The following is a 16,332-nucleotide window of genomic DNA, read 5'->3' on the forward strand; positions in this document are numbered from 1 at the left end:
ACACAGACTAACAGCATAAAGACAGAAAAGTCAAAGGGTTAATTGAGAACTTTTTCACCCACTCCAAATCACATATACCACTTCAGACATGGTTCTTGGCACTTCATGAAAGTTACTAAATAAACAAAGGTCATGAAGAGTCTTGTATTTCACACTAACAGATTTTTTTGCCAATATTGTGTGAAGAACTATTCCATAAACAGACAAGGTTATAACAGTTTATACCAAATATCTTCCCAGTCCTCTCAACTCAGTCTACCCCATTTCCTGAGAAATGTCCCAAACTAGCTCTAGAGCTACATATAATATCCAAGAGTAGAAAAACATTTTACTTTAGTTGCTTAGTAGCATATAGTTTCTAAAACAGATGCTGGCACACTGACACACTACAAAAACAATTATGCATGCTATGCAGTGCTTTCAACATGATGTTCATATTCTCTGCATGATCTTTCAGGCTTGCTTCCCACCCTGAAAATATCAGGATCAAATGGGATCATTAGTTTCTGAAGGTTTTTTGCTCTCTTCCTTTAACTTAACAAAATAGGATCACACAAGCAAGATATTATTTCTCATTTACCCCTACTTGTTTTATTATTGTGAAAAGTTTTGCCAAAAACAATGGCTCCGCATCTTGCTTTTAGGATAACCCCATCAGACATCTGGTTTTCTAGAATCTGGATGCAAGATACTAACTTGAGATAACACGCAATTCCTAAACCTGGCACATGAGACAGAAGAGCACACAGCAGCCTTAAGGATCACAGACGAAGGTGCTACTACAGAAGACGAATCTAGATGGCAGACAATGTGCTTAAGACACCCTACCTTACTACCACAACAAACCACCATGCTCACAGCAGCACCTCTTCTGCCCAAGCTGAAAAGCCATAGTTTCCACCATAACTTCCAAAGGCTATAAGATAACCCAGCTATTGGAGAGGAGAGTACAAGCCTCCTACCTACAAAGATGATGTGTAGGTTCGCTGAAACACTGAAGCTAAACCCATGTCTTGGTTCAACAGAGTAACACAGAGTAATCTGAACTACCTGCAGAGTTAGGTAAATACTTCAAAGCTTTTTAAGCACTTTGACAAAACAGGACATTAATGGACAGAGAGTGGACCAGACAGTTCTTCAAAGCATTTCTCCCTTCTGACTGTTTCAATCCCATACTGGTTGGTTTTGAGCCAGTTCTCTAACATTTCATAGTACATGCATATCAAGCTTAAGCTGAGTAGAGAGAGAAGCAAAGCTGTTGAGCCATAACAATAGAGTTCACTCTCTAAACATCTGTTTGTACTAAAACTACATACATGATTGTCTGCTCTAACACTGCTAAATTCAGATTCCATTCTATTAATTCACTTGAATTTTACTCAGAACATGATCTGATTCTCTGAGTGGTGTACAGGCTGGAGCATCATCCTAGTTAAGTGCAACACAGAATCATTCTGAAGGAAAAAGTCACTTTTGGTCACTTTAGCAAGTCAGTTGAAGTGAGCAGTTTGCAGGTAGTACTGTGCAGACACAAACAAACTACTTTGTATCTTTAATTCCATGAGGGAATAACAGCTAGTTGATTTATATTTAAAAGAATCAAAAGCCGGTGCACTTTTAGCAGTTTACATACAAACCTAACCTGATTGTAAAGAAGCTGTAATGCACTACCCTACTTAAAAGCATTCCTGTTAAACAGGTTGCTTTTCCGGAATTTCTAAACTTCAACTTTCACTTAACTCAATGTTTTCCTTAAGTTCACTGTAAACAGACCTCATCAGCAGTTCTTCTCCCCAAAACAGAGTCTCCCAGTAGTATTAGAAAACAAATTCCTTTAGTACCTCAGAAGGTGCAGGATTCAATACTGCATATGTGTTCTGCTTTTCACACAGAAAGCAAATAAGTGTCACCTGCGTTCAAATCATATCACAGATGAGGAAACAAATCATTTAAGTGAACTTCAACAAGTACCTAAAAATACAAACTGTCAAGAAAAATATGCAGACCGGATAACACATTTGCATGACGTCTCATTAACGATTTACACATTGAAAGGTAATTCTGTAGTGTTATTTATTATTTGTGTAATAGTCTTGCAAGCCACAGTTAGTCCATGCCTTACTACCAAAAACATAAATAACACAGAGATAAGTAATCAGACTCTTACAGAATGTCTATTGCACTGAAAATAGACATTGCAGTTGAAATAACTGCAGCAATCTATCTGGAACACTGAAACAGGGACAATTCCCATCTTTCAGCTTTCCAGAAAAAAAAAAAAACAACCACACAGGTATTCGTGCAACCCAAAGACACACTTCACTGTTAGAGTACATTTAGACTCAATCCACTGAAGGAGATATAAACCTAAATAATACGACTAGCAGTCACACAATCTTTCATTTCTAAATTGTCAACATCTCACAAGGAATCCTTCCTAAAGCTATCCACCTACTCATAAGTTTTCTCCACTCTTCCACTCAAAATACTTTTTGAAATAGCAACACACCCATTCAAAGTATCCCACTGTTCTGACTTAAACACCGTTTATGCTGACAGAAATGATCTTTAGCCTCAATTACATTTATGTCATATAAAACAGAGTCATATGATGCTAGATAGACTATAACACTAATTCCCTCTTACACTTTGGAAAGTTCTTAGCAACCAGGGCAAAACAAAACCAGAAAAACTGGCAGGTCCTCGGTGAGATTTTGCCAAACGCATTAAACAGCAGTAAAAGCTCACTCAAACACTGCTACGCTATTTAAAAAATTGTAATTCAAACAAAGTGCCCTGTTAAAAAAAAAATTAGAACTCAAAGGTCCCACCAACCCCCCCCTCGGCGGAGGCCCTCGCCAGAGGTGCTGGGGCGGGCAGGGCTCCCCCGGTTCGGCCTGGGCCTCTCGCCGCGCCCAGGCCCAGCACCCGCAGCCGCGCCCCGGCCGCTCCGGGCCCGCGGGGCGTGTGCGAGAAGCAGCGCACGACCGACTCCGCGACCCCCACAGGCCCCGGCCCGGCGCCGCCCGAGTGGAGCCCGGAGCCCCCGCACGGCGCTGAGCGGGCGCCAGGCCCGCGCCGCCCCGGAGGAGCCGCCGCCAGAGCGCCGTCCCACTGGAAGCGACGGCGGGGAGATGTCGCCGCCGTCCCAGCCGTACCTCGGCAGCGCGTCCCCCGCCACAGGCCCCGGGTGCCTCCGCTCAGGCGGGAAAACCTCCGCTCGCCACCATCACCGACGCTCCAAGATGGCGGACATGGCGGCTCCGGCGAGCCCTCCTCTGCCTCCGCCCCGCCTGCCAATCACCCCTCCCAGCACCGCCCTCCTCCCCGGACCGCGCCTTTCTATTGGAAGCCGTGCTCAACTCGGCCACTCATTGGTCATCCTTGAACGTCAGTCACTCAGCTACGCGGTTGCAACAGGTTCCAATGCGGGCGGGGGCGGGCTCTCGTCTCCCTGTTGGCCAGTCAACGCAAGGGGCGGGCGCACCTCGATTCCCTCCTTCCCGACCTAGCAACAAGGTTACGTCACCCTGACTGATGTCCTCCTCGACCAATAGAAAAAGCCAGTTCCTTTTAAAAATAAACGCGTTCGCCCCAATCCGGGCCCGCGGCGCTCGGAGGCCGCGGTGGGAGGGGCGAGCGCCTGCGGTGGGGCCCGTCCCGCGGCTTCGCCCGCCGCGCCCCGCCATTGGCCAGTGCGCGGGGCCCCGCCCCCGGGGCGCGCGCGGGCGCCAAACTGCCTGGCAACAAGGCGGTGGCGACGGCGCGCGGGGGGCCGCGCGGGCACGGGATGGGGGAGGTGGCTCCGGTGCCGGAGGTGCGGGGTCGGTGCCCGCCCCATCCACTTAGCCGGACTTGGCCTTTTCCGAGCTTCCTCCAACGCCGCCGAAGATCCGGCGGTGTGTCTTCTATAGAGGCACAGAATCGTTAAGGTTGGAAAAGACCTTTAAGGCGATCAAGTCCAACCGTCAACCAGCACCACCAAACATGTTCACAACTAAACCATGTAACAAAGTGCCACATCTGCACGTTCTTGAACACTTCTAGGCGATGATGATTCCACCACTTCCCTGGGCAGCCTGTTGTAATTCCTGACAGCTCTTTTTCAGTGAAGAAATTTTTCCTAATATCCAATCTAAATGTCCTTCGGCACAACTTGAGACCACTTTCTCCAGTCCTGTCACTTGTTACCTGGGAGAAGAGACCGACCCCCACCTGGCTACACCCTCCTTTCAGGCAGTTGTAGAGAGCAATGAGGTTCCCCCCGCCCCTCCTTTTCTCCAGGCTGAACAACTCCAGCTCCCTCAGCCTCTCCTTCTAAGGCTTGTGCTCCAGGCCCTTCACCAGCTCCATGGCCCTTCTCTGGACTTGCTCCAGCACCTCAGTGTCTTTCTTGAAGTGAGGGGCCCAAAACTGAAAGCAGGATTCGAGGTATGGCCTCACCAGGGCTGAGTACAGGGGCATGGTCACTGTCCTGGTCCTGCTGGCCACCCTGTTTCTGACATATAGAATCATAGAATACGCTGAGTTGAAAGGAACCCATCAGGATCACCGAGTCCAACTCCCGGCCCTGTGGAGCACACCGCAAGAATCACACCATGTGCCTGAGAATGTTGTCCAAATGCTTCTTGAACTCAGACAATCTTGGTTCTGTGACCACTTCGCTGGGGAGCCTGTTCCAGTGCCCAACCACCCTCTCTGTGAAAAACCTTTCCCTGATATCTGACCTAAACCAGACCAAAGTGCTCCAGAATGGACATGTGTTAGAGGCAGGACAGGTGCTGTTCCTTGGCTTTGACAGGCCTCCTTGGCTGTCCCCCGCAGTGCTGCTGCCTGTGGCTGCAGCATTACAGCCTTGGTTGGCCAAACACTGTGGCAAGGTCCTTTACTTGAAAGCTCAGGTGACATATCTGAACAGGCAGCCTCTTATGCCCCACAACTGGCAAAAAACACCTACAATGCATGTTGAGTGCCCTGTGTCTTAAAGGCATGAACTTGTTCTGGACAGCCAGGATACTTTCGGCCTTCCCTCACAAAGCCTCCCCAATTACCTTTGCCCAGAACCATGGTGAACCCTCTGGCTGCTGCCCCTTCACCACTCAGGGCAGCCTTCCACGTTTCAGAATGTCACTGTTGTGATAACATTCATGTCCCTAGAGGAGACCACCCGTCTGTGGTCAACAGCACATCGTCCTTAGGCGGCAGGTTACCATCAAGTAACTGCCTTGCCTGGTTTCCATGGGTTTTGTCTGGTTTTGATAGGCTTTTGACTGGTTTCTGCTCCGCATGGCTCTTAAGAGCTTGGGGAGGCTGATTGGAGGTGGCACCAGCAAGGCAAGGGCTGTCAACAATGCCAAGGCAGCTGTACTGCTTCCCAGACCCATCTCTGGAAGGGAAGGTGCTGATGAAGGGGGTTCTGCCTGACCCAGCATGGCTGTTCCACCCTTTTTATTGTGGGTTTGGGTTTTTTCTTAAAGTATAGGGTTGGCAGTGGTGTTTTTCTATACAAAATGTCTACCAGTCTGTGAATGAGGGGAAAGTCACCTAGAGCAAAGGGAGACAGCCTGTCTACAAGTTCCAGCTCCCACACCTCCAGTCTTGTCCCCATCTTTTCCCAATATAATAACAGAGCCAGGCAAGCCTGTTGTCCTTGTCAATTGACACCACGGACTTATAAAACACTCCTTTTCTTGGAAGCTTGCTCCTTTGAGGCACAGTGAGAGCATGGTGTTAGCAGCTCTTCATCGATGTGTGTAAGCAAGTAGCTGAAGGGGGTATGATGCTGTCGTGGCTCACCAAAGTCAGTTTTCCACTATAGTAATATTTGTCTTGCCTGTTATGAGGGTAGCTGTGCTTTCTGTGAATGGTGGCAGAGACCTCTCTTTTATAATGAGTGTCAATCATGCATGAGGTGATTTTTTTTATTTTAATATTTGCATATACTCATTCTGATAGTTACTGGTCATAATATGTTTAAGGAAAGAAACAGAGGAGTGTTGTGGTTAAGGCAAGGATGTATTTGTTTATTTAATTACAATGGGGAAAGACACAACAGTGCTGAAAAGATAGTTTAGTGATAGGATAGTTCTTGCAGGCACCTCGTGTAAAGCATATGAAAACTGAAGGGTAGTGCTGTGTTTTTTTCATATACCGAAGGAAGGGGAAAATAATACATTTCTTTGACCTCATTATGAATCAGCAGTCTAGGATAAAGGAACTCACTTGTGAATAATGTATCTTCACATCTTTCACATGCTCATCTGATAAAGTTAATCTCACTACGGCTGCACTTACATCTTATTGCAAATCAATCAGCAGATCTGCTCCCATTAAACAAAGTTATTTGTATTACGAAGAGATATAAATATTGAGGATGGTGCTGCAGAAAGCAAAATCTTTTTCATCAGAGGAACAGTGAGCCAGGCTAGAAATGCGCTTAAATCTTGGTCTACAAGAGTAGGATGTTAATGGGAGCCTGTCTCTACAAAAAAAATCTTGTTTTTTGGACAAAGGGATGATATAATTGGTAAAGCTGTGTGCTTATCTATGTGTGTAAGGATTGAATTTTGCCTGCATATCAGAGGGAGTCCACATCTTCTCCTTCACAATGGCATTCTGTTCAAGAACGTAAAAGATATAGGCTGCTTGGCATTCCTCTAAATACAGAAAAATAGGTTAAGTTGCTTGCTTCTAAGGAAAAGGTGACTATCAGATTTACAACAGCTGTGAACAGGCTAACAGGGCCTGGCCTTTGTGCTTTGTCCAGGCAGTTACGCAGCAAAAACTCTTGCCAGCTGCTCAGGTGCTTGGTTTCATAATGCCCATTGCATAAAAGGCTGGCCCAAGTGTCAGCTTTGTTTTCTTAAGTCCTTCGTACCAGTTGACCAAGCTTTGGCTCCTATACTCTCTGTAGGTATTACTGGTTCTCCCAAAGATTGAGTTGCAGCATGCTTATTCTACTTAGAGCTGTCCTGGCACATGTTCCCCTTCAGTAGTATATGTATGGCACATCCTTACTTCACAAAATCTCTGTGAACAGAAACCCTCCCCAAGCCATGAGCCCAGTGGGTTGCTTCCAGTAGAAGGAGATTGTTGGCTGCTAGCTCAGACACATGATCATCTTATTCTGCCTGAATAAGTTAGTGGAGCTGCAGCAATTATAGATACATGTGATCTTAATGTGTCACAAACACATGGTAAAAACTCAGCAGCATGAAATATATTTGCTGATGCACAGAACTACACAGTTAGGTGTAAAACTTCTTTTTTGTTTTCATTTTCACACAAGCATATTTATTTAGTAAAATGTACCAAAAAAATTATCCTCAAAACAATCAACATGAAATGGGACATTGTTTCTTTATTCGTTATTTCAGCTGGTGCTCAGTCCAGAAAGGTCTCCAGACTGTATTTATTCCACATTTATTTTAGATGTCTCCTTTTTGTTTTCTTTCCTTTCACTGTGTCTGCTTTTGTGGGGGAGTTTTGTTTATGTCATGCCACTTGCATGTTCTAGCAGTGAGTAACTGCACTAACTACAACAAATGGATATTTCACAATATAAAGTGTATAGAGGCAGTTCTGGTTGTGTTGTCATTGTAAATGACAGTCTGTAGGAAAAACACTGGAAATTGTGTGCAGAGAGTTAACAGAAAAAAAACATTTTAAATAATGGATAAATGAGTGTATAATGTTAAATGGCATTCTCAGTACAAGCAGGTAGGTTATTAAAAGAGTGATGAGATTATTACCTTTAGCAAGCACCAGAGACGGTATCTGGAGAGGGGATTAATAGTTTGAGTGTAGAACAGCTACAGCAATAAAATAGCTAAATACCTAGTATAGTTTCTGTAGACATAAAGCTTACCTTCACAACTCAGTAGCGTTAAACTGTGTGACTGTTGACATGCCCTGTATGCTGAGCAAATGTGCCCTGATGGTAAGGGATGCATCTCAGCTCAGAAGGGGCAGGATAATATTTGCACTGGCACATATCTGATTTTCAAGGATCTTATCAGTGCCATCACAATTCTGGAAAGGTTTAGGACATCACAGGCCCTGTTTTTTATCTTGTAGAGTTCCTGTACATATATTTCTAAATCTTGACTTTGTGTAATTATTTTTTAAAACTACAGCTGTCCAAGTGATACTACCATTACCACATAAGTTGTTAATGCTAGGACACTATTACTTCAAGATAGAAAAGACTTCATGTCTGCAAGTAGGATCTCAAAGCACTACTGAACATGAGGGGAAATGAGGTTGTGTGACTTGCCCAATGTCACACAGTAAGCTGAACCAGATGCAAAATAGTGAAATCCCAGTCCTTTATCCCTGGGACTTGTGTGCAAATCTGAAGACCTCCACACTATTCTTATACTTGTGATTAGACAGATCAGAAACAAAACCCTAGCCTGCTTTGGGTGGCTGTAGTATTTTATTGCTGGCAGGGAAACTCTAACTATTAGGCACAGTCTGTACCTGAACTTGATAGTGTTTCACTAAATGGGCTCTTGCTAATATTGCAAATGTCAGTATCTTAATTTGTGATGGCTGCTGCCTGGGGCACTTCCAGAGACAGCCGTTTTTTGATGGATTCCACTAATCACTCGAGTGAGACACTTCCTCAGCATAAAGTAATATAGGCAAATAAAAAAATAATCAGCCAGCTCAGTCACCATCGCTCCATCACACAATGCTGAATCGTATTTCCTCACTGTGCACCATTAACCCTTCAGCCAGAGCTGCTGCTGCCTCCAGAAGCTGGTGGGGTCTGGTGGGCCCCACTGCACAGATACCAAGGGGATCATTTGTTAGGGGTTGCTATGACTCAGCAGCTCTGCCACACCTTCGAGAACAAGCTTGTCTTCCCAAGCAGTGGCACAGACTGCCAAGCCAGCTCATCCCATGGCTCTGCAATTGCTAAATGTGACAGCAGAGGAGAGGGGGCAGAACTGTGCTCTTCCAGCAGCATTTCACCACTGTCTGCTGCTGCTCCTATGTAGCCATGATGTCAGACCATGAGTACATGGGGTGTGTTTCTGCATCAGCTCTGCCAGGACAACCGTGGTCTCTCCCTACACACGTGTTATCTTCCCTTTGTCCCTCCAGGGCAGGAGGGACCTATCTGAGGGACAGATAACCAGCTTGGCAGTGCTGCTAAGGGTTATCTTCTCCCAGTTTGCCCAGCTTGCAGACTTGGGTTTCCTTGCAGGCACAGGGAAGCACCAGTGCCTGCAAGGCAATGAGAGCACCTGAACACAAGCCCAACGTTGGACATCCCCACTGCTGATACCTGGTATTTGATCACCTCAGGCATCAAATGAAGTCAAAGTCTATGCTGGTTGAGGTTCAGTCTTCTGAGCACTGACAAGTTACATGTAGGAAACAGACACAGAAAAAGTGGGACAGTTGGGTGCCTTGCACCAAAGAGTCCTCATCTGTGTTAACACTGAATGAATATTTGTAGAGTAAGCCAAGACAAAAACACCTCTGGTTTAAACATAACCCTTACAAAACCCTTTATTCCTCCTGTAGTTCAGGAGAGAATAAAGCCTTCTAAAGAATTTTAATGATTTAGTGTTTAGCCCAACATCTTATTAAAATTGTGAAAACTAAGTAGCTTTAAGAAGAGAGAAGGAGCATTTCTGAACAATGACTTCATGGTTATGCTCCTGAGGGTGAACATGGATGTTTGGCTGCACCAGACCCACAAGTTAATCCATTTAGTTGAAACAAAATGTTCAAATTCAGTTTTCTAATCTCATTTCAAGCATTGATCCTATTAGCATTTCTAAGGCAAAGCTACTGGGGAGTAGGATAGGACCTCCATACCATCTCTGTGGCCCTGCTGGAAAGAGCACAGGCATGGAGGAAAGCTTTGGCATCAATCCATGTTATTTGCATTTGAGTGCTTTGCCATCCCCCTTACACCACCATGGGAGGGCTTATATCAGTATTGGTCATCCTCTTCTCTCCTCACGTGTTTTCTCCCATCTATGCAACACTAGCAATCATGTTATATCACCTGGGAGCAAAAAGCAGACCTAACTTGCTAGCTTTGGTGACCTGTCAGCAAAGTGCACAGTGTGGGCCCAGCATGCAGGTGGGTGGCCAGGAGAGTGGGGTGGCAGCACAAAAAGCTGTGCCAACCCCAACCCTCTTGGTAGGATGGCTCTCACTTTTTCTGAGAGGATGCTGAAGGCTGGCAAGGTGTGTCAGCAGTATGGGCAAACACTGATTTCTTCCCATCCATTTTCTACAAGAGTAGAGGAAACATGAGATACCGGTGAGAACATGATCAAAAGCTGTTTGTGTAGCACTAGGCAATTGGACATAATTAGCTAGAAACTCTGGGTACCTTATTATGTGGTAAAATGGGTGCAGAAATGGAAGACTAATGATCCTAAACTTTAGGTCCTGGTGCTACCACTGATGCCACGTATATGTAGGGTTGTTTCCCTTAAGCCTTTGGGTTATTTTGTCCAGATGTTTACAGTTTATCTCCCATCCAAACATAGCACTTAAAAATTATGGGGAACAACAGAAGACCTAGCTACATCAATTATTAACATCAGCAGCAAATTATGCTGTAATAATAAAACAGATTGTGTACTGTAAGCAGAAGAAATAATGTCTATTTTCCATCAAGCATCTGAGGCTAAAACCCAAGTCTAGGGATAAAGATGAGCAGAACTTAATTTAATATCCATTAAACACTCACCAGACAAAAGCAGCACCCAGAGCAGATACAGAGAAATTGCCTTCAATGACTATAGCACTGCTCATCTTTCTGTGGTCCTAACTGACCTGACAGGAGGCTGGCAGCACATTCCTACCCCAGGAGAGATTGTAATCTGGTGGTTATAGATACATTTGAGAGGTGCAGGTTGAAATTCCTGTGGCGAAAGAAGGGAATGGGAGCTTGGTATCCTGCAGCCTCATTAAGGCTGTTTTATAGCAGGGGCACCCATTTCCATTTATTTTCCCTCTGGCTGTGCTTCAAAAGAAAACATACCCAAGAACTCTTGAGTTGGGGAGGGTCCAGTATCCTGGAAGTATGCCTGGGACTTGGGATGCTGACCAAACTGAACTCCTGGGGACTCAGGCCAAGTAATACAGAGTTTCTGCATCATGACTCAAGTGTCAGCTGTTCAGCCCTCTCAGAGCCCTCACAGAGATTTTTGACACCTTAAAGCTTACAGAACAGCTGAGCAGGAGGATTGCAGGATTGCAATTTTAGACTACAGTGTCTTAATCCCATTTCAAGTATTTAAAATCTTTTGATATACATACTAATATGACAGAGGAGAAAAGAGAGAAGAAAGCAGCTAGTCAAGTAGTTAAATACAGATGCTGGGAGAGAGGGAGTGTTCATTTTTCTTTTGCTTCATTAGATGTGCAACAGGTAATGTTTTTGTTATGTAGTTACCTATTAAAAAAAAAAGTAACACCGAGTTCAGCAGTAGTGCTAATTACCAGCATAACCACATGACCACTCCAGTCTAATGATAGTACTAAACCCATGTTATCTTTTAATAGCTAAGCTGATTAAACTAGCACAGAGGAAAAACAAGTTAGAGAAATTACCTTCATGGTACTTTTCCTAGGAAAATTAGGGTCCTTCCAAAGAATGCAAAGTGCATATATCGTGTCATTTTCCAACCAGCCAAGATACAGCTGCCTAGTAACTACTGAGCTTCTGAAATGGTAGCGTGGGACTGAAAGAGGTGGTAGAAACAGGCTGGATTACCCAGGCAAACCAGTGAACACAGGGTCATCTAATCGGTGCATGTCAGAGGCAGCAGTCACATCTTATTTTTACTTTAAGCGTTTCCTTTCTCTTCTCCTTCTTCTCCTCCCATTCCACCATGGAAAAGGTGTGACATCTCTCAAACTGGTCAAGATGAAAACTTGTACATAAACTACTGCAGCCTTGAAATACAGAGCCAAACTTTGGGTTTAACTCATTGTTCCACTGGGTAGGAAGGAACAAAGGAAAGAGATGTTTCCCTGTTTCAAGGCCAGAAAGGACCACTATGATCAACTAACCCATCTTTTGATAACTAAGATGACTAAATGAGAAAAGGAAAAACAAGGTGGAGAAATTACCTTCACAATACTTCTAGGACAACGAAGATGCTTTCTTTATCTCAGCCTCATTCTCTTCCTATGTATCCTTACCTACTGCCCTCATGGTACGGTACATGTATGCAAAGATGAGGAGTGATCACCAAAGGGATCAGTCTCCTAAAAAGTCTAAGTGATTGCAATTAACTGCTGGTGGTTTCCAGCTCTGAGATTAGAAATGCCTTGCAGAGATCTCTTGACCCCACCCCCTCCCCCAAGTCTGGGGTTTAAGAAGCTGATTTAAATCCTATGCTTGAGGCTTTCATTTGACAGCTTCTTTCCAAAGAGTAATTTCACTGTTGATGTGAAAGAAATAGAAGGACATCAGTGAGTAAGAGTTTTGAAATGGGACTTGGAACATGCTATATCAGAGAGCTCTGAAGAGTGCCTGATAACTGCTCTGTGATACTCCCAAACAAATAAAAACCCCACCCATGTGTTTTCTGCAGCATTTAAAATATTTCAGAAGCTTCTCATTAACACTTTCAAAAAATTGTGAAAATTAAGAAATATTCTGTTTTCTGAACAAGTTGCCCATTTTTTTTCCGACTTGAAAGCTCTTTTGTGTTGCAGTGAGTCCAACAGTTTGGTGTCAGGAGAGATTGCTGTGTGCTTTGGCTGCTTTTATGTCAATCAGCCTTTGTCCTCAAATTAATTTTTTTCTGAATAAAAAAGAGACTATAAATATTGATTGACTCTACCCTGACCTGGCTGGAGAAACTCACCTACCTTTCTGTATCTCCTCTCCTTCTCATCCCATCTGTTCTGACCCCCAACAGCAGCCCCGCAGCATTGGATTAGGTTCCTGAGAAGTGTATGTGATTGCAATTAACTGATCATATAATTTCAACATCTGAGGTAAGGAATGCCTTGCAGAGACCACCTGACCTGCTTCAGTGACACTATTTAAACTTTTTATATTAAGAGAGACACAGACATACTGAGGACCACAGCCTCTGAAGTATTTGCAAGGATCTGTCTTCCAAGGACTCACAAAGGCAGCAGCAGGAGTTAGTATTCAGTCTTGAGAGTCTAGGCTTAAATAATGTGCATAAGGCTCCTGCTGAGAAAAACGTGGAATTAAGTTCACGTCTGTCTGAGACTCCTACATTGGTAATAAGAGAAATGATGCTTTTATTGTGTGTTTTTCATTTCACTATTTTTCTTCATTATCTTCTCCTCTTATTTGACTGTATATATGTATATGCAGGTAAAAATACTTTTTTTTTTGGACAATCATAATCAATAGCTGTGTATGGTGTGCTAGAGGAGCCACATGTGTACTTGGATGATTTCTGTCAGGCTTCCAAGACAATTCCTTGCTGTATTACTTGTCTTTGTTTGTATATTGGTGTAGTGTCAATTTTCGAGTCACCCCCCAGGCAGAAATAGGTGACCTACTTTTCAATCCTGGACATCTGCTAACTGTAGCCCGTCCCCCACTCTGTCCTTTAACCCCTTCTTTCCTCCTTCCTTCTATGCAGACCATATGTTGTCTTCCAGGGACTTGTGGCTGTCCTGCAGACTGCTTTAGGACCATGGGGACTGCTCTGCAGCAACAGGCAGATAATCCAGGAGGCAGTGCTGAAGTGGGACTACACACAGGATATCAAAGGGGGTTGCAGTTCTGCTCTGTGCTACACAAGGTCATCTCAGTAGCATCCCAAAAGCCATCTGGGCCCAGGTACCAGCTGTAAAGTCCTGGAACACCTCACTGCCTCCTCACAGCTACCTAAACACTTCAGGGCTGACCAAAAGTTAAAGCATGCTGTAGTCTCTCTGTTCAGAATTTTCCCTTTCACAGAGGCAGTGCCTCCTCCCAGAGCCCTCCTCTGTTATCACTACACTTACGAAGCAGACCTTGGGTGTTGCCTTGTAATCTGCTTCAACAGCGGTTTCTCCTGTCCTGGCTAGGCCCTTCCTTGCCCTGTGTTAGACACATTCAGCAGGAGGCAGCAGTGGTGTTTGCTTGCATTGTGACTTTTTCACACAGTGCCAATTACATGCTTTGGCTCTGGGTGGTATAGTGGTAGTCTGTAAGGTTGTCCAGGCTCTGGCCTTGCTGCTCCATGGCATTTGCAGATTTGCAGGTCAATAGTGACAAAGGATGAGGAAAAGGCTGAGGTACTTAATGCCTTCTTTGCCTCAATTTAATAACAAGACCAGTTGTTCTCCAAGTACCCAGCTCTTTGAGCTCAAAGACAGAGATGAGGAGCAAAATGAAGCCCCCATAACCCAGGAGGAAATGGCCAGTACCCTGCTACACCACTTAGGCATACACGAGTCAATGGGGCCCCAGTGGAATTCACCCACAGGTACCAAAGGAGCTAGTGGAAGAATTTTCCAAGCCACTTTCAATCATTTGTCAGTGGTCCTGACTAACCAAGGACCAAGTAATCCTCACTTCACTGGAGGTTAGCAAATGTAACAGCCATCCTACAGGAAGTGTTGGAAGGAGGATCTGGTGAACTGTAAGCCTGTCAGTCTGACCTTGGTGCCAGAGAATGCCATGGAGCAGATCACCTTGAGTGCCATCACACAGCACAAGCAGGACAACCTGGGGATCAGGGCCAGCCATCAGGGGTTTAGGAAAGGCAGCTGCTGCTTGACCAACCTGATCTCCCCTTATGACCCAGTGACCCGCTTAGTGGATGAGGGAAAGGCTGTGGATGCTGTCTACCTCAATTTTAGTAAAGCTTTTGACACCATTTCCTACAGCATTCTCCTGGAGAAACTCATGGCTCATGGCTTAGACAGGTGCACTGTTTGATGACTGGCTGAAGCTGGCTGAAAACTGGCTGAATGGCTGGGCCCAGAGAGTGGTGGTGAATGGAGTTACATCCAGTTGGTGGCCAGTCACTAGTGCTGCTCCCCAGGACTCAGTGCTGGGGCCAGTCCTGCTTAGTATCTTTATCAATTATCTGGATGAGGGGATCAAGGGCACCCTCACTCAATTTGCAGACAACACCAAGTTGAGTGGGAGTGTTGATCTGCTGGAGGGTAGGAAGGCTCTGCAGAGGGATCTGAACAGGCTGGATCCATGGGATGAAGCTGATGGTATGTGGTTCAAGGCAAAGTGCTGGGTCCTGCCCTTGGGTCACAACAAGCCCATGTAATGCTACATGCTTGGGGAAAAGTGGCTGAAAAGCTGTCCACTGAAAAGTGTCCAGGTGTGCCCAGATGTCCAAGAGGGCCAATTGCATCCTGGCTTGTAACAGAAATAGTATGGCCAGCAGGATGATCCTCCACCTGCACTCAGCACTGGTGAGGCCACACTTTGAATCCTGTTGCGGTTTTGGGGCCCTCACTACAAGACAGACATTGAGGTGCTGGAGTGAGTCCAGAGAACGGCAACAAAGCTGGAGAAGGGTCTGGAGAAAAGGTATTATGAAGAGCAGCTGAGGGAGCTGGAGTTATTTAGCTTGGAGAAAAGGATGCTTGTGCGGATCTTATCAGCCTAGAGTGGTTGTCCCAAGGTAGGGATGGTGTCTTCTCCCAGGTAACAAGTGACAGGATAAGAGGAAATAGCTTCAAGTTGCAAGAGGGGAGCTTTAGACTGGATATTAAGAAAAATTTCTTCACTGAGAGGGTGGTCAGGCGTTGGAACAAGCTGCCCGGGGAAGTGGTGGAGTCATCGTCCCTGGAAGTGTTTAAAAGGCGTGTGGATGGGGCAATTTGGGATATGGTTTAGTGGTGAACATGGTGGTTCTAGGCCAGTGATTAGAGTCTATTATCTTGGAGGTCTTTTCCAACCTTAATGATTCTATGATTCTGAGAGTGTAGTGTTGCAGGGTGATTCTTGCACACTGGCAAAGAGCAGACTCTAACCTGTCATACTCAGGACCTTTGACTGGTTTTGCAATGCAAATATTTTTCTAGTTTTCTTAGTTTATGCACTGGCTTTATTGACTATACATCTCCCTTCCGACAAACAGCAGGGGGCATGTTTTGATCAAGAATATAATTGCTCCGTCAGACTCTGGGGAGCAGGGGAAGATGCATGGTGATTGAGAAAGAAATAATGCAGTAGAGATACCTTTCACTAATTTTTTATCGTAACTCCAAGCTGCCACCAAAAAGATCAATTCTCACTGGACAGTCCTGCCTCTTCTTGCTAGTTATGGTCCAACATGAGGGGATGAGTAGCATTTCCCCTTGCAGCAGCACAGATGAATGTGCTCAGCTACCTCAGCTTGTTGGACG

General features: G+C 45.1%; 1 protein-coding gene across 4 annotated transcripts in view; it reads right to left on the minus strand.

Moving 5' to 3' along the window:
* The window catches only part of PPP6R3 (protein phosphatase 6 regulatory subunit 3), a 54,870-nt gene extending 51,241 nt beyond the window's left edge, over positions 1 to 3,629 (minus strand). For 3 of the 4 annotated variants that reach the window (XM_027641836.1, XM_027641834.1, XM_027641838.1), the window contains exon 1: positions 3,159 to 3,629. The gene's annotated coding sequence lies outside the window, so the exon portion shown is untranslated. The remainder of the gene's footprint in view (positions 1 to 3,158) is intronic. The other variant, XM_027641839.1, reaches the window with a different exon arrangement.
* Positions 3,630 to 16,332: the final 12,703 nt, after the last annotated feature.

The sequence above is a fragment of the Corapipo altera genome, unplaced genomic scaffold (assembly GCF_003945725.1).
Source record: "Corapipo altera isolate COAL_440 unplaced genomic scaffold, ASM394572v1 23b, whole genome shotgun sequence".
NCBI classification, from domain to species: Eukaryota; Metazoa; Chordata; class Aves; order Passeriformes; family Pipridae; genus Corapipo; species Corapipo altera.